Source organism: Phyllobates terribilis, unplaced genomic scaffold, assembly GCF_046119375.1.
Source record: "Phyllobates terribilis strain yellow unplaced genomic scaffold, ASM4611937v1 Scaffold_7__3_contigs__length_470593459, whole genome shotgun sequence".
Classification (NCBI taxonomy): Eukaryota; Metazoa; Chordata; class Amphibia; order Anura; family Dendrobatidae; genus Phyllobates; species Phyllobates terribilis.
Window position 1 is genome coordinate 400,517,387 of NW_027362767.1, and position 9,985 is coordinate 400,527,371.

Below are 9,985 nucleotides of genomic sequence, written 5' to 3' on the forward strand. Positions count from 1 at the left end.
CATCCTTCAGCATGATGGGTTTGGCAGTGGGTCAGTAATGGTGTGGGGTGGCATTTCTTTGGAAGGCCGCACAGCCCTCCATGTGCTCGCCAGAGGTAGCCTGACTGCCATTAGGTGCCGAGATGAGATCCTCAGACCCCTTGTGAGACCATATGCTGGTGCGGTTGGCCCCGGGTTCCTCCTAATGCAGGACAATGCCAGACCTCATGTGGCTGAAGTGTGTCAGCAGTTCCTGCAAGATGAAGGCATTAAAGCTATGGACTGGCCCGCTCGATCCCCAGACCTGAATCCGATTGAGCACATCTGGGACATCATGTCTCGCTCCATCCACCAACGTCACGTTGCACCACAGACTGTGCAGGAGTTGGCGGATGCTTTAGTCCAGGTCTGGGAGGAGATCCCACAGGAGACCATCCGCAATCTCATCAGGAGCATGCCCAGGCGTTGTAGGGAGGTCATACAGGCATGTGGAGGCCACACACAATACTCAGCCTCATCAGGAGCATGCCCAGGCATTGTAGGGAGGTCATACAGGTACGTGGAGGCCACACACAATACTGAGCCTCATTTTGACTTGTTTTAAGGACATTACATCAAGATTTTTGTGTGATTTTGTTGTTAGCACATTCAACTTTGTACAGAACAAAGTATTCAATGAGAATATTTCATTCATTCAGATCTAGGATGTGGTATTTCAGTGTTCCCTTTATTTTTTTGAGCAGTGTAATTCCCATTAACGAACCGGGCTTATATCGAATAGGACCTGGTGGAAACTATGCCGGGCTGATAAGGTTCTGTTTCACTGGGGCTAGTGAAAGCGGCCTCTCAGCCTGTCAGGGGTGTGAGCGAGTGTGGTGCCACATCAGTGACTGAGCGGGCCACCTCTTCTCACTCCCTGTACCTTCCTGAGCTCGTGAGGACAGGGGCTGTCTGTAGAAAACTGTACCAATCTGACCTTATGTGTCCCCGAGGGGTGCGGAACATCACATTGGTGCAAAGTGCGGATCCGTATCACGTGATCCGTCTGACGTAATAGTGACGCCAAGCGGGAGGTGCGGTGTGGATCCTTCACACTATCTATCTCTCTATCTATCTATCTATCTATCTATCATCTATCTATCTATCTATCTATCATCTATCTATCTATCTATCTATCTATCTATCATATCTATCTATCTCTCTATCTATCTATCTATCTATCTACCTATCTATCTAACCATTATATCTATCCAACCATTATCTATCCATTATCTATCTATCTGTGTGATAAAGATGCTGAGCTTACATTTATCCTCTATATAAGTACATCAGTCATCCCAGAAATCATGTTACTGTATTCTCTTTTCACAGCTATAATCAGTAGAATATTCTTCACGATTTCCAGAATTTCAGCAGGTCTGAAGGTTTTTCCTCCCAGTCTTTGTCACCCTCCACATACCATTAGAAATAGTTTGATGCTCGCCTGGTGCGATCCTCACAGATGAATCCGCTGCGCTTCTCATTAATTGCGCATAATCATGAATTATAAAAGCGCCGCTGACGCCCCGCTCTGCGCAGGGACGGGGAAACTTCGTTTTTCATTATCTTTGAATGTTCGCCTGTTGTAATATGTTTGCATTTTTGGAGCATTTATATGATTTGTGTGCAGTTATTGTAACAAGTGCAGATAACTAGCATGATATTCTAATTATAAAGGCTGACATGTTGAAAAATGTTTTTTAATATATGGCTTATTACCATAAATATGAAGCAGCTTTAGTGTGGGATTACCGCTGAGCCAAGATTATTGCATTTGTGTATCTGTACGTCAGCATTATGCAGAATGGTTCAGGCTGAGCTCCGGGCTGTACAGCTAATAATACAAGGTGCTGATAGTCATGTGGAATCTGTATACAGAACCCGGCACTTTCTTGGTTGCAGTATTCTGCTTGGGCAATTTGTAGCTTTGCCTTTTAGTATCATGTTTTTAGGTCTATTGGAGTAGTGGGTTTTGAGTTGTACAGCAAGCTTGCACAGAGTTCACTCAAGCTGTTCCTCTTGGACGGGGATCAGCAGATGGAGACAGAAAAACACAGAGACACAAGTGTCAGGGTACAATATGGCATGCTCAAAGGTTGGCCACCAATAGCTTTATAAAATGTGAACAAGTGTCAGGGTACAATATGGCCTGCTGAAAGGTTGGCCATCAATAGCTTTATAAAATGTGACTAAGTGTCAGGATACAATATGGCCTGCTCAAAGGTTGGCTACCAATGGCTTTATAAAATGTGACCAAGTCTCAGGGTACAATATGGCCTGCTGATAGGTTGGCCACCAATAGTTTATAAAATGTGACAAAGTGTCAGGGTACAATATGGCCTGCTTAAAGGTTGGCCAAAAATAATTTTATAAAATGTGACCAAGTATTTGGGTACAATATTGCCTGCTCAAAGGTTGGCCACCAATAGCTTTATAAAATGTGACCAAGTGTCAGGGTACAATATGGTCTGCTCATAGGCTGGCCACCAATAAGTTTACAAAATGTGACCAAGTGTCAGGGTACAACATAGCCTGCTCAAAGGTTGGCCACCAATATCTTTTTGGGAGAGTAAGTATGAAAATGTGACCAATTAAGATATACATCATACAGCTGCTGTTGAAAGCTTTGGATGGGCTGAAACGCGTCAAGTTTTAAAAATAAAAGAATCAAGATGAAAATCTACATAAGTGGTGGGATTCTTTTGACTGTATATTATTCACTTTCCACATGCACTACTACCAACAGGGGAGAGTGCCGATCATTTTTGGATCTTTAACTATAGAAATACATTGTCGTCTGACCTTTCGTCTGGAATCTGGCTACGTTTTCAAATTTATTTTTTTTTTAAATAACAGCCAGAAGTCAGAACCAAGCAAGTTACGTATGCAGCCTAAAGGAATTTTTGCTTTTAATGCTTATAAATTGAAGCACACTATAAAACTTAATCAAATTAATATAACGGGTCCCACTTTAATGGTTTCCGTTAAAAAAATACAATTTTGACTGCATCAAAAACTTCCACTAGAGGGAGCTTAGGAGTGCACTGCATACTCAATAACTGTGAGCTCCCTCTAGTGGTGGACACAGATATTCAGTATTTTACTGTACTGTATATCTTTGTTTAAGCAGGAAATTTGGAACAATGTATTAAAAATATTGACCCTCATCACAAGAATTTGGAGTCATGTGTCCCATTTTGGAACGGAGCAGCATAAAACCTGACAGATATGTATAACTGCTGCTGATTATGATTTTTTGTGATCCACCATCCCAGGTGATTCCCCTGACCAGTGTCAGACTGAGCAACATTGAGCCCACCAGAGGACTTGATTCTGAGGGCCCACCTTTCATCTATACAAAACCACTTCATTGTCATTAAAGGGGTTTTCAGACCATGGCTATTTTTTGTCAGGCACTGTATCTTATGGAATAGCCATAAGATACACAATATTAGGATTTGGCTCTGCTTGCTGATTTGATTGGTTATCATATAATAGCTGAGATACTGTTCAAATTCAGAAGGTGGCGCTGGGATCTCCCGGACTGAAAAGCCCCACAGTGGCTGCGAAGTCCCTGAAGGAAAATCCAAGGCCCACCAGAGGATTTTCCAGATCTGTGGTGGGCCAGTCCAACCCTGCCCTTGACTCCCGCACCCATGCAAACCTTTTCTTTTAGGGGCATTCCTATATAAGCTGCTGCCATGCTTCGCTGTTATTATTTATGTCAGTCTTTACATCAGTGTATTAATTCTGAGATGGCAGAGCCAGCAGCGGGCTGGGATTTCATTATAGATGTACAGTGTCCATTTTAGGACATGATCAGATATCAAAATCAAACATTAGAATGATGTCAGTTTGAACTTAAATAACCTGTTTGACAAGTGATCCTGACAAGTGATTTTGACAAGTGATCCTGACAAGTGACTTTTACAACTGTAATAATAATAAAAAAAAGGCAACTGTTCGCTGATGGGACTTGAACCCAAAATTCTGCATCCAGACACCAGTGCACTAACCAAAGAGCTATATACTTAGTTGTAAAAACCTAGCAGTTCTATTTGGTTATATGATTTTCAGTGCAAACTTGTCTAAAACTCATTGGGACTTATGCACAGACTGGAAGCAAGCCAAATTCAAATGATGTTTGATTCTGATGTGTGAGTCTGATGTGTGACTTTCTTCAAACATCAGAATCACAATAACTTTTAGTCACCCTGAGTATTTTCATAGTTGATCTCATAAGACAAGAAAAGCTGCCAGATAGCATCAGTTGACTGGATAGCACAATGGTAAGGCAAAGTCATCAGTCTCTGAAAGTGCTGTGTCAGAGTTCAAATCCCAATAGGAATATAAATGTTTTTTTTTTAATTATGCCTATTTAGCACACAAACTACAGGGGTGTTTTACTTTTAATATATGACACGCTGATTGTCATCCTGATGTGTTAAGGGTTTCAGACACTCTATCTATTTGCATGGTAAATTACATAGCCAAAGTAAATTGGGAGGCAATAATTTACTACATATCTATTTCCAAGTGACTTTATATTTTCATAACTTCTTAAAGGGGTCTAATGATAACATTTCTTTATTGTAAATTTTTATTTCCATCCACCCAAGTACTGGCGGCAAACTCCCAATTTACTTTGGCTATGTAATTTACCATGCAAATAGACAGCGTGTCTGAAACTCTTAACACATCAGGATGACAATCAGAGTGTCAGATATTAAAAGTAAAACACCTCTGTAGTTTGTGTGCTAAATAGGCATAATTAAAAAAAAAACAAACATTCTTAATCCTATTGGGATTCGAACCCTGACACTGTAGTTTCAGCAGCTGATGCCTTATCAATGCCCTATCCAGTCAAGTTTTACTAAGGCTGTGTGCCCACAATGTGTTTTTTAAGCGTTTCCGCTGTGCACATGCTGCGGAAATTTCCACTGCGGATTATCGTTGCGGAAAAAAACGCAGCACTACCAATTATTTTGCGGAAGATCATTGCATTAGATCGCATGAATTACACATCACTGTATATGTAGATGCGCATTCCATGCGTTCTAATGTGTGGATGGTACCCAGGTCTAGAGGACAGGAGACTCTCCTCCGGACCTGGGTACCATAGTACCTGTAAAAAAAAAAAGAATAAAATAAAAAATAAATATATACTTACCTTCTGGCGGCCCCCAATGCGCTCCTCCTCGCATGCTGGCAGTTCGCGATGGACTGAAGGACCTGCGCTGACGTCATAGTCATGTGACGGGTCACGCGACGCTGACGTCGGCAGGTCCTTCAGTGTACCGCTGCCAGCAAGGGAGAACGGAGGAAAGCAGGACACCGGGGGCCATCAGAGGGTAAGTATATATTTATTTTTTTATTTTTTGACATTCTCTTGGGTCACACTATATAAATCCATGCCGTTTGCATGGATTTATATAGTGTGACCAAGTTGACAAGCACTTTCCAAGTGATGCTAAAATCGCTTGGAAAGCGCTTGACAACCCGCATGCGGAAATGCATGTGAAGAACGCTTCACATCCGCATGTCCCTGGCAGGAAAACGCATGTACAATCAGCATAGGCGGATTATAATGAGGGCAATCTGGGCTACCGCCCGGGGCCTCGGGGCTCCGGGGTGTCTATGGCCAGATTGCCCTCATTATATGTGCGGAGCCGCGGCACATACCGGCAGACAGCGGCGGGAGGGGGCCCCGGACTGACTGCTCCCCCAGCACGGCCGCTGCTTCTTCTTCGGCCGGGCCAGACCAGCAGCAGTTAACTTCCCTGTGCTGGCCCAGGCGCGTCACTGCTAGGAGACACGGCCCTGTGCGCAGCCATGTCTCCTAGCTGTGACGTCACGCAGTGCGCACCCGGCCTGCAGTGCTGCACTGGAAAAGAGCAGGAGGACTGGAGCCGAGCGGGGGGATGGTGAGTGTGTGTGTGTGAGTGTGTGTATGTGTGTGTGTGTGTGCAGGCAGATATCATTGTGTGATGTCTGTTTATATGTATTTTTGTGTTTCAAATGTGTTTATGCGTGTATGTATATGTCTGTATATGTTTGTGTGTGCGCGTGACTGCGTGCGTGACTGCGTGCGGCCTCCTGCTGAATATAGATGGCACCGTGTGGCCTCCTGCTGTCTCTGGGGGGGGAGCCGTGCGGCCTCCCGCTGTGTATAGATGGCGCCGTGCGGCCTCCCGCTGTGTATAGATGGTGCCGTGCGGCATCCCGCTGTGTATAGATGGCGCCGTGCGGCCTCCCGCTGTGTATAGATGGCTACGTGCGGCCTCCCACTGTGTATAGATGGCTACGTGCAGCCTCCTGCTGTGTATAGATGGCTACCTGCAGCCTCCCGCTGTGTATAGATGGCTACGTGCGGCATCCCGCTGTGTATAGATGGCTACGTGCGGCCTCCCGCTGTGTATAGATGGCTACGTGCGGCCTCCCACTGTGTATAGCCGGCTTCGTGCGGCCTCCTGCTGTGTATAGATGGCTATGTGCAGCCTCCTGCTGTGTATAGATGGTACTGTGAGGCCCTCTGCTGCCTATAGATGGCACCGTGCGGCCCCCTGCGGTGTATAGATGGCGCCATGCGGCCTCCCGCTGTGTATAGATGGCATCGTGCGGCCTCCCGCTGTGTATACATGGCGTCGTGCGACCTCCCGCTGTGTATAGATGGCGCCGTGCGGTCTCCCGCTGTGTATAGATGGCGCCGTGTGACCTCCCGCAGTATATAGATGGCTCTGTGTGGCCTCCTGCTGTGTATAGATGGCGCAGTGTGACCTCCTGCTGTGTATAGATGGCTCCGTGCGGCCTCCTGCTGTGTATAGATGGCTCCGTGCGGCCTCCTGCTGTGTATAGATGGCTACGTGCGGCCTCCCGCTGTGTATAGATGGCTACGTGCGGCCTCCCGCTGTGTATAGATGGTGCCGTGCGGCCTCCCGCTGTGTATAGATGGCACCGTGCGGCCTCCCGCTGTGTATAGATGGCTACGTGCGGCCTCCCGCTGTGTATGGATGGCTACGTGCGGCCTCCCGCTGTGTATAGATGGCTACGTGCGGCCTCCCGCTGTGTATAGATGGCTACGTGCGGCCTCCCGCTGTGTATAGATGGCTACGTGCGGCCTCCCGCTGTGTATAGATGGCTACGTGCGGCCTCCCGCTGTGTATAGATGGCTACGTGCGGCCTCCTGCTGTGTATAGATGGCTACGTGCAGCCTCCCGCTGTGTATAGATGGCTACGTGCGGCCTCCCGCTGTGTATAGATGGCTCCGTGCGGCCTCCCGCTGTGTATAGATGGCTACATGCGGCCTCCTGCCGTGTATAGATGGCTACGTGCGGCCTCCTGCTGTGTATAGATGGCTACGTGTGCTCAATATTGAGTCATACAATTAATGTATGGCTATGTGCCCACGATGCAGAAATGCTCCGGATTTTTTTTGAGCGTTTCTGCATCTCCCTGGCAGAAAAAACGCATGCGGATTGTACATGCGGTTTTCCTGCCAGGGACTTGCGGATGTGAAGCGTTCTTCACTTGCATTTCCGTATGCGGGTTGACAAGCGCTTTCCAAGCGATTTTAGCATCACTTGGAATGTGCTTGACAACTTGGTCACACTATATAAATCCATGCAACCGGCATGGATTTATATAGTGTGACCGTAAAATAATGGTAAAAAATAAATATATAATAACCTTCTGATGGCCTGCCGACGTCAGCGGTCGCGTGACCCGTCACATGACTAAATGACGTCACGGCAGGTCCTTTTCAGACCATCGCGAGCTGCCGGCAAGCCAGGACGCATCGGATAAAGACACCGGGGGCCATCAGAAGGTAAGTATAATATTTATTTTTTATTTTATTCTTTTTTTACAGGTTCTATGGTCCCCGGGTCCGGAGGAGAGTCTCCTCTTCTCCAAACCCTGGTACCATCCGCACATTGAAGCGCATGGATTCCGCATGTACAGATGCAGTGATGCGGATTCCATGCGTTCCAATGCAAGTCAATGGCCGCGCTTCCGCAAAATAATTGGTAGTGCTGCGGATTTTTCCGCAATGACAATCCGCAGCGGAAATTTCTGCAGCATGTGCACAGCACATGTGGATTATCATTGGGGAACATGGCAGACCTTCTACCAAGCGTTTTTTAAGCGTTTCTGCAGCGGAATTGCCGCTGCGGAAACGCTTAAAAAACACATAGTGGGCACGCAGCCTAAAGAGTGAGTGTGTGTGTGTGTGTGTGTGTGTGTGTCTGGCTTTTTTTCTGCCAGGGAGATGCAGAGACGCTCAGGAAAAATTCCTGAGCATTTCTGCATCGTGGGCACATAGCCTAACAGCTTTTCTTGTCTTATAAGATCAACCATGAAAATACTCAGGGTGACTAAAAGTCATTGTGATTCTGATTCTGATGTTTGAAGAAAGTCACACATCAGACTCACACATCAAAATCGAACATCATTTGAATTTGGCTTGCTTGCATCCTGTGCATAAGTCCCAATACGTTTTAGACAAGTTTGCACTGAAAATCATATAACCAAATAGAACTCCTAGACTTTTAGAACTGAGTTTATACCGCACTGGTTAGTGTGCCGACTTTGGGACACAGCATTTTGGGTTCAAGTCCCATCAGCAAACAGTTAATTTTTTCTTTTATTATTATTACAGTTGTAAAAGTCACTTGTCAAAGTCACTTATCAGAATCACTTGTCAGGATCACTTGTCAAAATCACTTGACAATATCACTTGTCAAATTTACTTATCAGATCACTTGTCAGAATCACTTGTCAGGATCAATTGTCAGGATCACTTGTCAGAATCACTTGTCAGGATCAATTGTTAGAATCACTTGTCAGAATCACTTGTCAGAATCACTTGTCAGAGTCACTCGTCAGACAGGGTATTTAGGTTCAAATTGACATCATTCTGATGTTTGATTTTGATATCTGATCATATCCTAAAATGGACACTGTATAGATGAGTCCTGCAGATATTCCTGGCACCTGCAGTGATGAGCGCTTGGCTGTGCATTGCTTGTACTCAATAGGATGTAGTACAGTTAGTGCCTTCCCAACGAAGAACAATCCTCACCGCTTAAAACTATTAAAAAATAATGACTGATATGGAAATGTGACGAGTCCTGACCTGAGACAGGGCTGCCGCAGAAGTAGATGAGACGTATGCTCACGGGTGGGTGCTGGAAAAGATGCAAACCTTTCCATTGATTGCTGCATAATACTGGCCAAAAAGCTCCAAAAAGTTCGAGACTCCTCCACCAATGAGTCCAACGATCCTCCAGAAGGACCCAAATGTTACAGAGGTGACAAATACAACAGAACAAGTCCAGATCCATCAACCAAAAATGCGGAATGATGGGAACGCTAAGACATCATGTGGACATTGAGGCTGTAATAGGGACTCTACGGTTGTTCTAGGGACACTGTGGTTATTATGGGAGCAGAGAAGTTGTTATGGGGTCACTGTGGTTTACGAGTCAGTTTGGTTGTTATACGGATGATGTGGTTGTGGGGTCACTATGGTTGTTACGGTGCACTGTGTGTGGTTGTTATGGGAGCAAGGTAGTTATTATGGGGGCACTGTGGTTATTACGGGAGCAAAGAAGCTGTTATGGGGTCACTGTGGATAATGGGGGGAGTTTGGTTGGTATGGGGATGATGTGGTTATGGGGTCATTGGTTGTTACAATGCACTGTGGTTGTTATGGGAGCAAAGTAGTTGTTATGGGGGCACTCTGGTTGTTATTGGAGCAGAGAAGTTGTTATGAGTTCACTGTGGTTTACGGGGGCAGTTTGGTTGTTATGGGGATGATGTGGTTATGGGTCACTAGAGTTGTTATGGTGTGTTGTGGTTGTTACGGGAGAAAGGTAGTTGTTTGGGGGGCACTGTGGTTGTTGTTGGGTCACTTTGGTTGTTGTAGGGATGATGTGGTTGTTATGGGATCAGTGAAGTTGTTTATGAG